Source organism: Apis florea, unplaced genomic scaffold, assembly GCF_048593485.1.
Source record: "Apis florea isolate Af1SG1 unplaced genomic scaffold, ASM4859348v1 contig_1794_pilon, whole genome shotgun sequence".
Taxonomy (NCBI): Eukaryota; Metazoa; Arthropoda; class Insecta; order Hymenoptera; family Apidae; genus Apis; species Apis florea.
The window spans coordinates 519,530-540,710 of NW_028256482.1; the positions used below are offsets into that span (position 1 = coordinate 519,530).

The 21,181-nt window shown below is 21.0% G+C and overlaps 1 long non-coding RNA gene across 3 annotated transcripts; it reads left to right on the plus strand.

Annotated features, from left to right (window-relative positions):
* The first annotated feature begins 1,621 nt into the window (after positions 1–1,621).
* LOC147658625 (uncharacterized) lies at positions 1,622–20,597 on the plus strand. Of its 3 annotated transcripts, XR_015293582.1 has the most exons (6): positions 1,622–1,839; positions 3,448–3,676; positions 4,700–5,382; positions 5,448–5,514; positions 7,136–7,688; positions 7,774–8,296. It is a non-coding gene; the product is annotated as an uncharacterized LOC147658625 (long non-coding RNA). The 3 variants fall into 3 exon arrangements; XR_015293583.1 differs by lacking the exons at positions 7,136–7,688; positions 7,774–8,296 and adding an exon at positions 20,482–20,597; XR_015293584.1 differs by lacking the exons at positions 4,700–5,382; positions 5,448–5,514; positions 7,136–7,688; positions 7,774–8,296 and adding an exon at positions 3,955–4,201 and having other exon boundaries at positions 1,624–1,839.
* Positions 20,598–21,181: the final 584 nt, after the last annotated feature.

Genomic DNA, 21,181 nt, shown 5'->3' on the forward strand with positions numbered 1-21,181 from the left:
AATAATATTGACAAAATTGTTATTAAAGATTTCGAATAATCTATTTATAGGAAGAATATTTAAAAATATCTATAACATAACGAAATAAATTATGTAATCAACTATAAATTGATATTTACAATGTAAATAAATCTGATTGGCTGATTTTGAAAAATTTAATACAATTCATAGAAATAAGCATGCCTATTGGCTAATAATCACAATAAGAGTATATAATGGAAACTAATATATTCCTTGCCTTTGTGGTATCCCAGTTTTTTTCAGTTCTGCATATGGTAGTTATAAAAGTTGCACGTGTTCTTTAATTTTGTTTTAATTGAGTGTTTTTATAATAAATTATAGAGAAAACAATGTTACATTATGAAATAATTGCAATAAATATATATATGAATATTAAAATAAATACAAGAAATAAATGATGTAATATAATCTAATTAATCATAAAACAAAGGGTAAGTTAAATAATTCTAATACATAGTATATATTATAAAGAATATTATTAAAAAAAAATATACATATATTTTTATATATCGTTTAAAAAAATTCTGTGATTTATCAAAATTAAACATTAACAAAGTTAAATTTTTAACTATGTAATATTATCTATGATAATATATAATAAATAATTATAATAATAAATATATATTATAATAAATAATTTTATAATGAATAACAAATTTTTTTCATATTTTTTTTATGTTATTAATTCATTTGTTATTTGAGAATAATTAGTTACTTGTAGTTATTTTATGAATAATAGATAATGAAAAATTTTCATATTTTTAATTAAGAATCATATTTAAGAATATTATTAATTTATCTTTATAATATCTGAATATTTCTCTATTTACAGAATTCAATAATACTATTTAATAAAATATTACAATATTATAATTAAATTAATATCTTTTAAAAGATATTATTAATTTTCATTATTAAAATTTTGATACTTGTGAAATTTAAGGAAAGAAAGTGATATATAAAATATGTGTAATAAATTATCATTTATATATATTATATATTATTTTTATTTTTAAATAATTGTTATATTAATATAATGAATTAAATCTCTTTCAATAAAAACAATGAAATATGAAATCTTATATTTATTTTATATTTATTAAATAGATGCATAATATAATGAAAAGTTAATAACTTAAAAAATATCATTTTATAAGATATATATATATGTTTTTTTAATTATATATAATTCTTATTAAAAATAGTTAAGAAATAATAGGAAATATATATAATTTTTATTTATTATATATAAATTATATATTATAATATTACATATATGCTAATATATAATCTATAATAATTGATTAAATATAATCAATATATATTATATATATAATTGATTAAATATATCAATAAATATAAAATAGCATTTTTTTAATACTATTTTGAATTTAATTTAAAATTAATATATTCTATTTTTCTACAATATAGATAATTATATATTGTAGATCTATATTGTATATCTAATAGATCTCATTAATATATCAGCAGTGAAATTATAAATATTTATTCTATAAAAGATTGTTTATTTAATATAAAAATATTTATGATTTATAAAAAAAGATATGAAATATTCTTGTGTCACTTGAATAAACACATCTTATTTTTCACAGTCTTTTGTTCAATTGTATATGTTATATTTTTTATTAACTAGTTATTTAATAGCTTCTAATATAAAGAAATTCATTTCGGAGAAAGTCATGTCAATAAATTATGTATAAACAAAAAAACAATTAATGCAACTTAATTTTAAAGAAATGAGAAAAATCTAAATATTAAAAAAAGAGATAAACCAGAAGACTAAAAGAATAAATAAAAGTGAGTTTGTTATTTATTTATTTATTTATATTAAATTGTGATAATGATAATAATTATGATAATATTTAATATTATTATATAATTATAATATTGTTATATAATTAAAGAGATTCTATTATCCAGAGATGAAAAATCAATTATTCAAATTTGAGTTTTAGTGTTAAAACAAATTATTAAAAACTGCATAATAATTTTTAAAAGAAATTATTAAAAAGAAAATATTGAAGAAACTCTAAAAAGAAAGTTTAACTTTGAAAAAAGGTTAGACTTGAATTTATAAGAAATCATATGAATTGAGCATCCGAGTGAAAAAATATTGTTTCTAACAAAAATAAATTTAAATATCCTAATAATTCGTTTCATTATCATTATCAAACAAAATCAATAATGATTTATAATATCATAAATTCCTATAAAATTATTAATTTATAAATTAAAAAAGACAGCAAAAAAATACTTTGAAATATTGAAGTCAATGAAAATAACAATTTTTAATGTAATGAAGTAATAATAAAAAATAGTTATTTTAATACATAATACGATAATATATACAAATAAATTAATTAAGGATTAACATAAAATATAAGTATGTATAAATTGATTGGCATCATCATTAAGCTTCAATCATTAAAAATATTTGGGGATATTTATTAAGATAAGATTATATAAATATCATCAATTTTTTTACAAGAAAGTATTGTAAAATGCAAAAGTCAAATGAAAAAATGTATTACAATTTTATCTGGATACTATATAAATCAATATTAACAAATTATATCTTTCATATTTTAAAATAATGTTGGACAAATTTATAATATTAATAGAACATATTTGTTATGAAAATATTGTTATTTTTTTTTTATTTATTATGCATTTATTTAGTGATATAAGAATATTTATGTTTTTTCTTTATAAAATATGAATATTTTTAATATTAAATAAAAAATTATGCAAAACAAATATACACTTTCATTAAATAGATCTATTATTATAAAAAAAAAAATATATTAAATTGAGATTAAAAATGAATTTTAATGTTCATTATGTTATAATATATGTATAAAATTTATAGAGTTATTAATAGAATTATTATTATTTATAGAATTATATAATTTTTATTATTTATATTATTTATTTATAGAATTAATAGAAATATATAAAATAAAAAAAGATCTAAAAAATTTTCTAATAATAATAAATTCTATATATTTGTTTTAAAAAAGAATGATATTATATAATCTCTTCTTTATATAATTATATTAAATATTATATAATCTCTTTTTTACTTTTGGATTATTGAATGGAAGAAATTGAAAATTCATAATTAATTCAGATTAATCCATAGGTAACATAAAATACTTGTACTCAAATAATCAAAATCAAATTTTGTTCATATAAATGTTTAAAGATACACACTAAAAGAATAATAAATGTTTAAAAATTCAATTCACTCTCTAAAATGTCATATGATTTAAATGTAAAAAATATATATAATTATAAGTATAAAATATACTATCAATTTCTTTTAAAAAGTTTTATTTTGTAATTTTTATTTAATTTAATATTTGGACTTGAAAAATTTAATAAATTAAAATCATCAAATTTCAGATATAATAATCATATTATTTCTGTTTCATTTATCTATTGTTGTAAAATAATTCTTCACATAAATTTGTTTTTGAAAATAATTTTATTTCAAAAAATAAATTAACGAATAACTTATTATAATGTAATAATGGAATAAGAAATAATGGTAATGATTAAAGGATTTCAATGAAATAAAATTTAATAAAAAAATGTGAAAAAGAATACACGAGTCTCATGTGATCATTACAAGGTATTTTTCCAATTGATTTATCATTTTTAAATTTCTTTGATCTTTTTTTTATTCTCTTATTGTTTTCGTACTCATATATGTATGTGTGTGTGTGTGTGTGTGTATATATAAATAACTATTAATTTATTCATAATTTTTACATGATTTTTTTTAAAAATATCTATGTTTATATTTATTATTTACAATAATTACTATTTTTAAAAATTATTTATAATTATATTTACTTATGTATTTACAATTATTTATAATTAACAATATTATTTATGAATGAATTGCAGTATATATCCTGGCCAAATGAGTTAAAATTTCAAAAAACGACGGAGGGAGTTCTGAATTTTGAATTCGAAAAATTTTAATTTTGAATTTTTATTAATTTCTGAAATATTAATAAAAAACTTTTGATACAATATATTCTATATATATATATATCTATCTTATATGTATGTCTTTGGCAATGTATATAAGCTTTAAAATTTTTTATTTTAAATTTTCCATAATTTCCAAATAAATTGCATGTCTTTAGAATGTTCACATTTATTTTTGAAGCATATTAATGCATATATTGCAAATATAAATAGAATTCAATGTATTATAGCAAAAATTTTTTATTAATATCTTAGAAGCTAATAAAAAAAATAAAATTTTATATTCAGACTTTTTTCTCTTCTTCCTATTTAATTTTTTCAATCAAAATTTTAACTCTTATAACGAATAAATATAAAATAATAAAGTTTAATGGTTAATTAAAATAATATTAATGATAAAATAATTTTGATAAAAAAAAGAAAACAATTGAACTCGCAACATTATAAATTTTCAACAAATTTTTTATGTTTTACTTTTATGAAAACAAAACATTATTTTTTAAAAAAATTTTAAATATAAATTTAATATATATATCAATATAAATCGTCAATATAAATCGAGAAAGAAAGGAAGAAATAGCAATTAGTATATCACAGCAAGCATTATTTATAAATAACTTACAATCAATTTTTAATCATTTTTTTTAAATTTTTTTAGTTTCTTGTCTTTCCTGTTTTTACGTTATTGTATTCTTGCGAAGAAATGACGAACATAAATGAAGTTTACAAGAAAATGGACGAAATAAGACGAATAATAATAATATAAAAGCATTTTTCATTTCATCAAATTAGAAAACATTCCAAGTAGTTGAACAATTACAAACAGGTGATATTTTTATAAAGCATAGGAAAAAAATTAAATCTTCTTTCATAAAAAAAATAATGTTTCGTGATATAAAAAATGATTCAAATTCCGCCACGAGAGAAATAGAAAACAAAGCATTGATTATGCTTTCGCATAATATATTGAAGAAAAATGAATTATATATTGTCATTGTTTCATTGACAAAAAATTCAAGAATTGACGAAAAATTTAATAAAAAAATAACAAAATCGCTAATTCATTGAAGGATTAATAAAGTTGCCACATAGATCTTCAAATCTAAATCTATTGGATTTTTATATCTGAAACTACTTGAAAAATTTATATATATGTATATGATAAAAAATGCTTTGTGAATAAAAATAATAAAATAAATATGAATATAAATAATAACTATTGAAAAATGGTAAGAATTAAAAGAAATTAAAATTAGAAATTAAAAAAAGAATATCACTATAGAGGAAGAAGGATAGAGAATATTTTGACTTACTATAAAATTTAAAGAATAAGTATAAAATGTTAGAAATAATATTTGTTTATTTTTTTTGTTTAATAGTGAAAAATAAAATTATTTTATTTATAGATGTTTAATGATATTAATGAAGCAGAATTCAACGAATGAGAAAATAAGCAAGACAAACAAAACTAAAGTAAGTCTTAAATATTATTAATATTAAATATTATTAGTATTTTTTTATATAAAAACTAACATAAACAGTTTAATATTTTTTTTAATTACTATATTAAAAAATTAATATTATATTAATATTCTTTCGTCATTTGGTCTATTATATGAGCAAATCAAATTTTACACTATACCATATAATATTCAAATTTTATGTCATAGAATCGTTTTTATTGTATTATATATTTATTACATATTTCATAAACTTTTTAAATATTTTTTATAATCACATTAGTAAACGAAAAGATTCATCATTCCCATTCATATAAATACCTCATTTATATTCATATACATCTTATACATCTTATACATTAAATTTTTCAAATGGCTTCAAATGCAAAAAGCAGATTTAGCGATCTAGATTTTTGCGATCCATCTTTTATTGATTCAAGTTTTTTGATGTCAGCAAGAAATGCGGTTATATTAATTTATTTAAAATTTCAATTATTTATTTTTAAATTATTAATGTAAAAATAAAAATTTTAAAATATGTATTTTTCTTAATTGAATAGTTGTCTGAACAAGCCCAAGAAATATAAGAATTTTAAAAAATTTGGGAATACTCGAAAAATTTTTAACTTGCTATAAATATAAATATAAATTTCATATATTATTAACATATTCAGAATAATTTTCAGAATAAAATCTTATATAAAGAAAATTAAAGTATTATCTTCTGAAGTTACATAAGTATTATTAAAATAAAAATAAGAGAACTTATTATTAGCTTATTGTTTAGAAAAAACGAAATGGTATATTTGATTAATTTATATTTTATTTTTTAATAATATCTTTGGAATAAAATTTTTAGTTTAAATTTCATTCCAATATTTTTAATAATTCAGAAATTATATGAAAATGTCACTAAAATCTTCAATCTGGCCCATTATATGATGGATTAAATAATATACTGTGCCAATGAAGATTGTAAATTTTCGAAATATTTAATGTTTCAAATTATATATTCCATATCTTAAAAACGGATGATTATATAAAAAATGATTATATAAAAATGATTGATAAAAAGTATCTAAACAATGCATATGTGAAAATATCTTGGAGAATGAATGTAAAATAGTGAGTGATAAGTATCTATTTGATACTGATATTGATGCTTACTATATCAAAATATTAATTATTCGCTATTAAATTTTATTGATTTATTGTATTTTATACAATTTATTATGTTCATAACTTTTTATTCGATAAAAAGTTAAATTATAATTTCATTATATGAATATTTCTAAATTTTCTATTACTATATGTACATATTTCTCTCGTAAACTATTGATAAGATATAATTATGAAAAAATACAAATTTTTTATTCAAATTAAATACGATATAAATTATTAGTTCTAAATTTAAGTTTATCAGAAGTTTCTTACAAATATTTCACTAGGTGATTCATTAAGATCAAGTGATGATAGTCTCATTTTTCTTTATACAATTTTTTTTCAATTTAGATAAATATTCTCATTAAATTAACTAATAATAAATTTCATAATTCTTTTTTTTTTTTGAAAATAATAATTCTTTTAATCTTGCACAAAAATTAGAAAGACTGATAAAAGATATTTACTTATAGATATATATAGAAGATATATCAAATCTTATTCAGTTATATTGTACAAATTGTATAAATTTAATTCAAGACGATAATGAAGAGAAGGAGTAAGAAAATAAAAATGGAAAAAGCGTTTGCAAAAAGGATGGTTCAGCTGATGAAATTTCATCACGTCAACAATTCATTGAAGATTATGGATCGTTTATTTTGAACCAATTCATAAAGTATACACAAAATATTATTTTCCTCGTTCATTTTACATTACAATGGTGAGAAGAAATCAGACGCGTCTATCTCTTCAATTAAGTATTTTAACTGACAACCAAAGAAGAAGGACAGATTTTCAACAACATAGAAATACTGCCATTTGTGCAGACCAAATAGCAGAGCTGTCAAATGGAGAAACAATAGAGACGAGAGAAAAAAATGGTCACATTTGATGGCGAATCGGTACCACCATTAAGCTGTAGTTTGCTCTTTCCCAATAAAGAGGTTCTTAGAGAGATACACTATAAACCTATAGTTTAGTGAGGATCTTAGCGCCTCGATGTTGGAAAACATCAAAGAGATGAAGGTAATTGCTCGAAAAAGATACAAAAACCTTATAAAAGATCTGTTATTACAATGAAGTTAGTGAAACTATTTTGAATTAATGATAGAATTATCAAACTGCATTTTAAATCCGAAATTGAAAACTTGAAAGAGGAAATGGCTTCATTGAGAACGAAAATAAAGCGCTTACGAAGGAATCATCGAGTATCTCCTTCTCCATTCTTGATTCTGATGAAAATAACATTGATGAATTATGCTTTTGATTGATTTGAAGAATCAGAGTGAAATTAATTAGGAGATTAGTGTTTGTTCTGGTTACTGTATCTCTGATTTTTAAGAGCTCCTTTCTAGGCATTTTTTTAATTTAAACTTCATCATGATCCTTCTTCATGATCAATTGATGAGAAATGTCTGTTATCATCATAGAAATGTTGAATCTAAAAGATGCCAAATAATTCTATGTTCTTTCTGCTTTTTTTTACTCTTTTTTTTTTATAAAAATTTATTTTATAAAGATATCTTATTGTGCATATTTTTTGATTAATTAGTAACTCTGGTTCAAGTAGCTAACCTTATCGCATTGAAACTACTAAATAATAAAAAATAATAAATATTTAAAAATATTATAAATATTGAAGCTGAGAAGCAGTTTATCAGATATTAATAGATCAACATCATATGACTTTAAAAAAAAAGATATGGGACTTGCAAATACTCTACTAAAATGATACTAAAAATTTTGTCATATAAAAAATATAAAAAATGTCATCGATTAAATATGATGATAATATATAATAGATCGACTAATCTTAGTATCCACTCATCCAAATTTGAGATTTAGCAGTAATACAATAGTTTTTCTCCAAAACACATATAGAACATAAACAATTCACCGAATGACATAGAAAATCAGAACGCACAGAAGACAGTGATATTATATTCCATATCGAAAAGATATATTCTTCCCAAAGAATATCTATCATGTATCACATTTATATTAGTGTTTGATTTGCAGGATTATTTGCTCAAATTCTCCACATGACGTATAAAGTTTAGAGCCTTTTCTATCCGCTATTTAGAAACGCGAATACACCTCTCCGTCTAATGGACAAATGGATAATAGACAATGAAAAGGAAAAAAAGACTTAGCTCGAATTACCTGAAGAGTAACCTACAAATCTAGAAAACGGTTAGCTCTATATTTTGAACTTTTTACGATCCCGTATATACGATTCAGGAGGATTCCATTGAGAGAAGTCAATGTAAAGTGACATGAAATGGCACTGTTAATAGCATTGTTTCGCATCAGATATCTGTATATAAAGAGAATCCAAACTATCTCCAAAAAGAGCGCACAAGCATAATAAGTGTGGCAAGTACCAAATATATTCGTCAGAGTTTCCTATATATTCCAGCGGTCACTTTGAAGATTTTAATACGATTCTGATTCTATACTTTTGCTTCCCATAGGATCATGAAATTATTTCTCGTAAAAAAAAAATTCTTCTCAAGGTAACCAATTGGCAATTCAACAAATTCGAACTTCTAACATATCATAAATCTGTGATCACGTTTTGCAGAAACGTTTTTCTTGATCGATCGTACAGCGAGGATGACAATTTCTAAAAAAATCGTTTAAAACTATGCGTGCCATGAAGAGAACACTCTTCAATTCGTGGCATTTAAATATGGCTGATGAGTCGTTAGCAGCAAATTTTGAAGAGTAATAACTTCTCTCCCTCTTATATATCTGTATATATATGTCTTATCCGGACATGACAACTTTGGTCGAAAAGATCTCATTCTAACCATATTCGTGGGATCAAATATAAGTTGTGTTTCTAATATAATTGTTTAAATTACAATAAAAATAATGGTTATGAAAGAAGGAATAAAACAAAAATGAAAAAAGTGATAGCTAGAAATCAAATTCACTAAAATTTATTTCGATCAATAATTACCTAAAAAGTTGTATTAATCTTTTGGCTTAAATGTACCGACTCAAATGTAAAGAAAATACGAAGCTAACTAATAGCATAGAGAATTCATATTGTTTGTGAGATACTTGAATCGCCGGATGAAAAAGCATACCAAGCATTTAATATTATTTTAAAAAATATATTACCAAACAATTGATAACATATATTGTAATAATTGATCAAAGTGGCATGGAAAAAGTATAAGATATTTTATCAAGAATTGAAATTTTTCACTAGCAATCATCTTGATCCAGCAAATTCTTCCATAGTAAGAAATCTTAAAAAATACAATCTAAGTCTTAAAAATCTAATATCTAGGATTGAAACTAGAAATACTGCATAATATAAGTAAATGGAAATTATGACATATACATTCAAAAAGTTGCAAAATCTATGCATAAAAAGATTATGTTAATTGTTTTTGACAATGTCAAAAGTTGTCATAAGGTGATCAAGAAAAGTATTTTCAGAAAATTGACTACAAAATTGGTCTCTAATCATCTTTAAAAAAGTTATCCATTTTGAAGATTGAGAATGGAAAACCTAGAGAAAGTTATCCCATAGCCGATAGCAAAATAATTTCCATAAAGTTTTTCTGCAGTGGGAAAAAAATAACACATAATTTTGCAATACTTCCTTGTCAGCTGACTGCAGTAGTCTAGTTTACATATCTTGAATAAAATTGAATGAATCAGGATTGAATCTAAGATCAAAAACTCAAAATTTTGAGATAAAGAGAAATTCAAAAATAATCTACAGAAAGAGAAAGAAACGCTCTTCCAGAATTGCAATTATGTTAACTCTCAGAGGAAAAATCCCAAAAGCATTGTTCATTGCTAGAAATAAAATCAATTTAAATGATATAAAAATATTGCAAATTCCTCCAAAGCGAGCCATAACCGGGGGGCTAATTCTAGAGATATTCAGGTTGAAAAGAACGATTAAAATTAATTCATAGATATGACGTTTAAATCGTATTAAATTGACGAAAATATAGTTGTTTGACCTAGAAAACTCGGTTTAGAAAATACGTCATCGATTTCCTTTAATGCTTGAAAATTAAACCCAGAAAGGAATCCAATTCTTCCCTTTATAACACTGTGTGAAAAATAAAAGAAGTGATGGATATCAATCAAGGTTGTGAAATCTTGAAGACTCGTCAGTGTTACCCATATCTCGAATTGAGTCACGTGAGGTATTGATAACAAACAAAATAGATCAAAATACCACAAATGTTATGATTCCCTCATGCAATCTCTCTTTTCTTCGCTGTGCAGAAATGAAAAGTCTAATAGAACATTGGTTGGAAACTAAAATCTGTTTCTCTTTTAAGGGGAAAGGATAAGAATAAGAGATATTCCCAGAAGAATGCTAGCTCGATTGCAATCGGAGGATCGAGTCGAATGGAAACAATAGATACGGAATGACTATTCACCTATGTTATGATTTTTCAAAACTAAATTAAATCATTCCTGCCGAAAATTTATTCAAAATTTAGTACAATGGAGATGGCCGTAAATCGAATCAGGTAATATCAATATATATGCTCGACAAATGTTCACCAGAATGTATCCTGATTCGAGATTGGTATCTGCTAAGGATCAAATCAAGATGAAAGTCATGCAATTGATCAAACGAGCCAAATTTTAGACAGTCTTTGAGAGTAGCTGATCGATTCTCTACAAGAAAATTATAATGGTGCCATTATAAGATGGTCATTAAGATAGTTTAAAACTATGCATTCATCACGAAAAGCCTAAATTTTCCACTTTTCCAACATATAGTCTTCATCCTTTTTTCTGAAATGAAAAAGAGTCATCACTTGCTCACGAATCGATTTGCAAACATACAAAAGAGTAGCTGATCAAAGTTGTCTTACAATCCATAACGTAGCCCTGATTATGCCTATGGCCTTACATAAAAAGAGTGGTAAAACAGTTCTTTTATTATCCCATCTATTTACTGGATAAATATTATCATCTAGTATAAAAATATATCTAGTATCTGTATAAAAATATTATATCAAAAATTATATTCCGCAGCAATACAGAATATACGGCTTGATATAATTATCATGAAAGGAAAATACTGCAATATGTTGCAAGTATCAATCCTAAATTTCTTGCTATAGGATATAGCGTACGACATAGCTTTACAATCCCACGCTGATATTTGACAAATTTGTTACCATTTCACTTTCTAGAAAGATACATTCATATTTATGATTATACGTATTAGCATAGATCAATTGCACAAGACATCAGATCCAGTGATCAGTATTGACGAAGTGAAGAAATGAACTCCAAAACTTCACAAATTAAGAACAGAGTCATGTTGAGAAAATGGAAAAATCACAATATGCATGATAACTATGTTATGGACAATAGAAATATTAGCAGAGCATGATTACTTTGAAATCTATGGAAATATGTCACTATTGTGACATAGAGACAATCCATTCTTAAAAGCATAGGAGGAAAAATGCTGTGTCCTGATGGAAAAAATTGGATTTTTAAATCTTTTTCCCATTCATCATAAAGAGTATATCAGAGGAAAAAAATTAAATGAAATACAATGGTTTGTGAATACATTATAATGCATATTATGTTCGATAAACCACTCGTAGAAAAGATAGAAACGATATCATTTCAATCAAATAAGTTAAATATTAATTTAGAGGAGTACTCGAATGTATGGATCATTTTTCTTATTTGTTCTCGAAGCAATTTCCGTTAGAGAGATATCTCAGAGAGACTGCAATCGGTGGACTATGAACAAAGTATGTGGATTAATAATATATGATTTTAGTCAAGAGAAAGCTTAGAAAGAATGTCTATTTTTTTAAAGAAGCTTTGAATTATGAATTAGTAATAAATTATGATACGTTCTGCGAAATTATCAGAACTTTTTTATTCAACATCAGAAATCAGTCACTGTGCAGGTTTTAATAAGAGAAATCGTTTTTATAAAAAATGGGTTTTAATAAGAGAAAATATCCATGAAGATATTTTTCGCATTACAAAAAGAAAAATTAATTTGATAATATTAATCCAAACCTAATATAAATTATAACAGATCATGCATTGTGAACGGAGTTTTTGTCCAAAAGATATGTATCGATCTTTATACAATATATATTATAATACTAATATACTGTAATATAATTAGGTTATTATATCATACTAAGATATAAATTGTTATGATTATAAGCAGAATTTATTGTACATTTTTGCTAAGACTAATGTTAGTTAGAAAAAAGTTCAAAATGATAAGTTTGACAATATATTTTAAAGTCATCAAAATTAAAAAGGAGGATCCTTTTTCCTTCTAGAAATGATTTTAAATTTTAATCAGGCCTACAAATTTTCTTATTATCAATTGGTCTAAAATTAATATTTAAAAATTATTCTATTAATATATTTTTGTACACAACAATATTTCGAATCTATGCCTTTTTTTACTTTAATTATATTAATATCTTTTCTTAAAATTTTTGTAAAAATAATTTATATTTAAAATTTTTCTTGAAATTATTTAAGATATATTTCATATTTCGTTATTTAAGTAATGAAGAAATACTACATAAGTTTAAGTTTTGTAGAAACATGGAAGAAATAAGGATATCTATAAATTTTAAAGAATGATGAAATATTTTTTATATAATTCCTAATTTTTGCACTGCGATTGATTCATGTTTATGTAATATCACTGATATAATTAGAATTAAGATAATGATTCGTTAAAATTATTAATAATAGAATTATAAAGCTGTTGAGTTTAATAAATTTTCAAGTTTATTTTATGTAGAGGGCAATTATTTTCTGCAACTAAATAAATAACAATTTTATATAACACATTTTTTTTAAAAAATCATGTTTTTTAAAATCTAGCGCATTTTATGAATTTATTATTTGCGATCTGTTATCTGATCGCGTAGAAATTGCACATATTAACGAACGATTAATTTCTCTTATTTGTATATTTTTCAATTCAATTTTCATCAATTTCTTCCGCCATTTCTTTGATTCAAAATTTAACAATTTTTTTCAATCCGCGTATTAATTTTGATAGTATAATATCCTCTAATTTCTATAAAATCTTTCATTTCTTTTATAAGAAGAAAAAAAAGTTAATTGCTATCTGATAATTAATTGTCTGATAATGCAAGCAATGCAATTAAAAAATAAAGATCTTGTAATGTAATATAATATAATGTTAAATCTTGCTATATTCAATTCTGAATGAATTACAATATTTATAGCGTGTGACGAAACAAAAATTTTAAATAAAAATATATTTGGTACTTTTATTGAAGGATTCAGATTGTATTTTCATGCATCCAAAAAATAAATAAATTTTTTAAAGAATATATTTAATTTAAAAATCATTTAAAATATAATACCTTCATTCCTTAAATCGTTCCACAATTACAGTATGCCACGAATAATTTAATTTGGAAAAACATTGTAAAAGTATTTTTTTATAATCATTAATGGAAATCGAAATTGCATAATTTTTCATATCATTTAATTTATATATTAACCATCAAATTATTTTCTATTTTCTATCCGATAAATATATGTGTAATTTTGATAAAGCACATTTATTAGAATTAAGAATATAGAACAAATCATTTGAAAGTTTCAAGAAAATATATTATTATTTTAATTTTGTCTATGAAGCAATAAATAAAAACTTGAAAAATAAACTTGTATTTCATTTTAATAATAATCGAATAAATTTAGTTTTACAGTTTTACTTTTCAGATTGCTTATGTATTTTTATTTTTCTTTAAGTATTCACATCTTGAAATTCGAGTAATTAAAAAATTAAATTATAATAAATTATTATAATTTTTTTGATAAATGAAAAATATCTTGTATTTGTTCTTAAAAAAATACAATTTTCCCATTGAAATTGTTATTTGCTATACTCATATTACTGTTCTTTTGATCGGAAAATAGATTTTATCTTCAAATCTGATTCAGAATTACATCTATTTCAAATTATTTAAAATTTATGACAAAATATTTCTTTTAATAAAGATTTAATTGCAAAAAAAAAGCAAATGTTTTTCCAATTATTGAACAATTCGCAAAACATAAAAACAAGAACTTGTGTACTCACGGTTAAATTTTTTCTAAATTTTTAAATTTTAATTTAGATATCTTTCGATTATCATTTCATTAACTATATAGAACAAATTTCAATTTTCATGTTTAATGTAATGACTATAAATTTGAAGATAAATTTCGAATCAAATATCAATTTTGCATCATCGAATCATTGTGACAGATTATGAAAGATAAAAACTGAAAACATTACGTATTAAAGATAATGAAATGTAATTTTTAAATTTAATTTTACAGATCTTTATCAATCCAGAAATATGAAATCACATTATAATGTTCTTTGCATGTACTTTTTATATATGCAATTACACATACACATTAACGAATAATAGTATATAGACATAGTATATACATTTATTTTAAAGTTATAGAATATTTTATCATTGAAGTTTCAAATACTAATATTAAAATTTTAATCTTTGAAATTATTTTTTTTTTGAAATCTTAAAAACGCAAAAATAAAATATAAATGTATAAAAAAAAAAAGCATGGAATGTACAAGATATATATGTATAAAAAATCAAGTTTTTTTTTATTCATCGTATTTTACTCATTTTAAGGATAAGAATTCTTAAAGAAATTATAAATCGCAATTTTATTCTCCGAAAAAAATTAAAATGAAGTTATTATTATTAATTAAAGTTAAAATTAATATTAATTTGAATTCACTTTATTTAATTTTTAACATAAAAAGAAAAAAAGATGAAAGAATTGTATATATTCTTCATCAATTGCAAGAAAAATAAATCAAATTTATATATTCCATATATAATGAGAAAACTTTCTTTCTTTTTTTTTTTCTAGATAATTATTAAGAATAGAAGAATCTTCACCGATATCGAATATGTTTTGTTTGGTTGAATTGATTTTTGAATATATTGAGAAATCAATATTTTGGATAAATTTTTTTTTTTTTACATATTATCGCCACTCGACTAGTTTTCGAGATATTTGCAAAAAAAAAATTTTACTTGCATAGAATTTCTTTTATACTTATGATTTATTAATGTAAACAGCAGATAATTTGTAAGACGTGAAACAAATGAATAATTATTTTCTCATAGATAAGTTTAAAATGTCTCAAATCTAATATTAAATTTGAATATTTCACGGATATTTTCGAATACAAAAATAAAATATAAAACAATCTTTGGACGTCCGAAATTATAATAAAAAAAATAGAATGAATCTAATTATTTATTATAACATTCCTTTATATCTGAAATATCTGCAATTGACTAAAGAATATAAGTAAATTATAAATAAAATGAATTCAAAAACTAATGAAATTTTTTTCTTTTTTTTTTTTTTTTCAGAGTAGAGTAGTAGTTTTTTTTTTTTTTTTTTTTTTTTTGCAATCATGAATCACGATTGCAATTCATTCCGCATTTTTATTTACAGATCTTTATCAATCCAGAAATATAGAATCACATTATGATTCTTTACATATATTTTTTTATACATATTATATAGCATAACAAACATCATATTTATATTATTTTTATTTATTGTTTCATCCATTTTTAAAAATATATATAACAACATTATTGTTGTCCAGTCTCCTTTCCTGATTTCTCTTCTGCTTCTGTTTTGGACATATCTATATTATACAAATCTTATATTTTTTCTTGAATTTATATCTATAATAAGAAAAATAAACATAATTAATATATTATTCACGTTTCATAAGAAGGATTGAACGTTATCATTTGTTAAATAGTAATCAGTAAACAAAATTTTTGGATTACTGCAATTTTAAGAATATTTAAACATTATTGCAACATGATTAATTATTTAAAGATTTATTCCTTCTTTCAAAATTAGAAAATTGAAACATTAGGATCATTTATTTTTGTAATCATTTTGTAATCAATTATGATAGATATCATCAACTTCCAATTTAATTTAAAAAAGATCAAGTTTTTTTAAATAAATATACCAGAATAACTAATTTTTATCATTTGATTCTAAGCATTCTCTATCTTGAATGAATTTCTAAAATATATTGTATTCTTTTCAAGAAAACTTCATTTCTTCTGAAAAAATAATTGTTGATATTAATAATATTTCTCATAATTAGATTATTATAATCATAATTAACTTAAAGAAATTATTGATTATAAAATTGAGAGAAAGATGAATTAAGAAAAAAAAATTGATATTTAATTCACAGCAAAAAAAGATTTTAAAAGATTATATATTAGAATATTGAATTTTTCGAATCAGAATATTATCATTTTTCAGATAAGAACATATATATATAAAGATTGTATTGGTAATGGTATTTCTAATAGTTGTATCTATATAGTATTTGTAATAATAATGAATCTTATTTAAAATTATTTCATAATTTATAATTACCTAAATAATACCTAAAAAACTTTGAATAATAATGAGATAGAATAAAATTTTTATTATTAATATCATTATTACCAAATTTTCATGTTCTTATAGTGAATATCATTATATATATATAATTTAATTAAATATATATATCATTATATATATATATATATATATATTATTTTTGTTTGTAGAAAGAGAAATATTTAAACAATAAAAAACGATTATTTCCTCTAATTCAATTTTTATTTAAATTTTAATCTAACTATCCATAATTTCTTTATCTTCTATCAAAATAATATTCTGAATATCATACACTGAAAATGATTTTTGTAACTTGAGAATCTTTTTTTTGTTTAAGTATTTAATTAATAAATTAATTATTCAATTAAAAAATTACTATTACTATTAAACTATTGAAATATCTATATAATTGGTTTTTAAAGTTCTAATAATTAAGAGATATGATTGAATTATGTAAATCATTTTCAGAAAATGTGATTTACATTAATTAACTTTCATTTAATTATTTAATTATAATAAAAAAATTAATAATTATTTAAAAGTTTATTCTCAACATATTTATAATTTTAATAATTTTATTATATTATAAAACATTTTAAACTACGTTTTTCTACATATAATTATCGATCAGTCTCTAATTTCTGAGATATTAAAAAAAAAATTGTTATTATTATATAAAATTTTGTTTATATGAACTTACTTTTATTTTTTTAATTTTTCCTATAATATAAAATATATATATATTTTTAAATTTGAAAGAGAAATAAGATTCTAAAAATTAATCTGAATCAAAATATAATATATTATTGATAAACTGAATTTACTAATATTTATTTCTTTTTATATATCTTAATTAAATTAAGTTTTAATTATTCTAACTTAATCTAGTTATATTTACAATAACTTAATTTATATTTCTTGATTATTTTTATGCATTTTAGTAAATAATCTAATTTAATCTTCTTTTTCTGTACCATGCAGTTAAATTTATGTATTTTATTAACTCTCTTTTTTTAAATATTTTTCTTTATTATCTTTTTTTTCAATTCTAAAATAGAGAATTTTCTATCTCCTTCTTCTTCTTATTCATATTATTCAGTAATATTTTCATTCCTTTTTTTACTTATATTATAGATTCTTTTTACTCACCTATCGTTTTTTTCTGAAATCATTAATCTTAGTTTTCTTATATTGTGTTTCTTATTTTTTATTCATCTTCTGTGTTCTTTTCTTTTCTTTTTCACTTTTTTTTTGCTATCTTTTTCTAATTTTTTTAATACCTCTATTTCTTTTATACATTTTTTTCTTCTGTATTTTGTTTTCTAAAAAAATCATTTTTTTTAATTATAATGTCTTTTTCTTCTATCTTTACTTAACCTCCATATCACTTTTTATTTTTAATATTTATTTTTCTTTATATCCCTCTATTTCTAATATACTTATTTTATCTTCATATTGTTTATCTATTGTTTATTTTTTCTTCTTTTTTTTCTATATTCTACTTTTATTACTTTTTTTTTATCCTTATATAACTCTTTTCATTATTTATATTTTCACATGTTTTTCTTAAATTCTTCTTGCTCTTCTTTTGTTTTCTTTTTTTGTATTTATGAAAAATCTAATCACAAATTACCATATTCTATCAATTTCAAAAAGAATGATAGATCGAATTATTTCAACTAATTTTTACGAAAACTATTTCAATTATTGCACTATTTTTTGATCGTACTCATATATTTATAGGAACTAAAACTTATTATGAAGTTTATAATATATACAATTCCAATATTTATATACATAAATATTGAAACCATACAAAAATCGTTGATTAAAGGCGATTAATTATGATTGCACAATTCGATATGACACATAATTAGTCACTTTTCTGCTAAAAAAATATCGCTGTTATTATTTGGTAATTATTTAGAATAGAGAAATCTTTACAATATATAAGTTATAAATTTTAATGATTTTTGAATATGTTGTAGAAATCAACATTTTGAATAATTTTCTCCTTTACATATTATTGTTGACATTAATTTTCAAGATATTTATAAAAAAAGATTGTTAGTATACATAGAATTTCTCTAATATGTATATGCTATGATTATATATGAACATGTGACCGTTACTTATCTTCCAATGTAAACAAATCTGGCACACACAACAATTTAAAACAGATGAATTACTAAAGAAATTTTTTTCTCATGAATTATAATGGCATTAAAGTATCTCAAATCCAATGCTAGATATGAATTTTTCATGAATTCTTTAAAATATAAATATCCAAATATTCCAATATTGTTCGATGTTGAATTTGAAATATTTTAAATTCGTAATCTATAAGGAAGTAATTTTTTGACTGGTCTACTCGTTATACATTTTGGAAAAACATAATCCGATCTATTTATAGAAACAATAAATAAATAGCAGCCGCATATTTACGCAAACGCAACTATAGATATATACGAGAATAAGAGAAATTAATTTAATGTAGCAATATTTTTTTGCAAATATCTCGAAAACTAAAAATGAGAGATAATAAATAAGTTGTTTTTTGTAATTAAAATTTAACTTTATATCCGTCATTTATCTTGTTATCTTTCTTATTGTCTCTATCTTTATTAATATAAACACATTGCGATACAGGTAATTAATGTGTATAATGTATAATTAATCAAAAAGTACTTCCTCATGAATTACAATAGATTTGAAATATTTCATTTCCATCCTTAAACATTTCACGGAAATTGTCACACTTGTTTATATCAATCCACAGAAAATTTTTTTGCATTTCACGAATACAAATATAAAACAACTTTTGAATGATCGAAATTATGACTAAAATTACAATAACAAAATCAGTTATTAACTATTCTCTATCATATATTTCTCTATCATATTTTGTCTTATGTGATTGTGAATATACATATATATAATTATATAAATTTTTATTCTTCTTTTATATTCTAAGGAGTGGGGAAAAGGGGGAAGAGAGCAGAGTCAATTTAGAGAGAATGAAGGATAGGATAATAGAATGATACGATGCTGAGTCATTGGTTCAATCACATTGTCGACAACAATTCCTAGTTTTGATGTTTCAAAAGTTTCAATAATTAAAGAATATTTTTTTGTTTCTATAATTTTTCCATTTGTTTTATTTAACTTTTTTACAATAAAAATTAAAGATAAATTTATTAATAATATTTGAGTTAAAAATAAATATAATTTATTAATTTTGCATTATTCGGTATATTTTATATATTTTTTTTACTTTTAATTTTTAAATTTCATATTAATTTATAATTTATTTATTATTATATTATTATATTTACAGAATAAATATTTAATAATGATTTAAATGTGGAATGAAATGTCATACAAAAGCTGAATATTTGAATTAAATTATCTGCTTGATATAATTGAAAAAATAAATAATTTCAGTAAAACAGACGAAAGGAAAATAATTCTAACGAATTATTCTTATTATTATGTAAGTATATCACATTTTTATTTCTATTTTAATAATATTTTTTACATTACATTTAGTTCTTATAAAAACAATATAACTTAATTATTCATTTAATAAAATATTTTTTATTTACTTATTAATTTATATTTTTTATTGATCTTCAAGAAACATGTAAAAAGAAAAGATTTGCAATATAAAAAAACTATCATAACGTATATAGGAAAATTATTGAATAAAAAATGAAATACGTGAATTTTAATATTTTAAATATAAAGATATTAAAATTGTTCTACACAATTTAATAGAGCGAGCATATTACAAAAATTTTAATTTTAGAAATGCATGTTATATAAGTATAATGAGAAATTCAAGGTTATATATTAACGTATTATTTTGTTTGCTACTATGAATTTGTTATTTTTTTTTATCGATATTTGATAATATTAATGCTTGTAAACTAATGTTCGCAATAATGTTTTAACGAAATGTAATCAAATTTATTTAAAGTTATTATTTAAAATTATTATGAATACAAAATAAAAATAAAAGATGAATCAAAATTTTT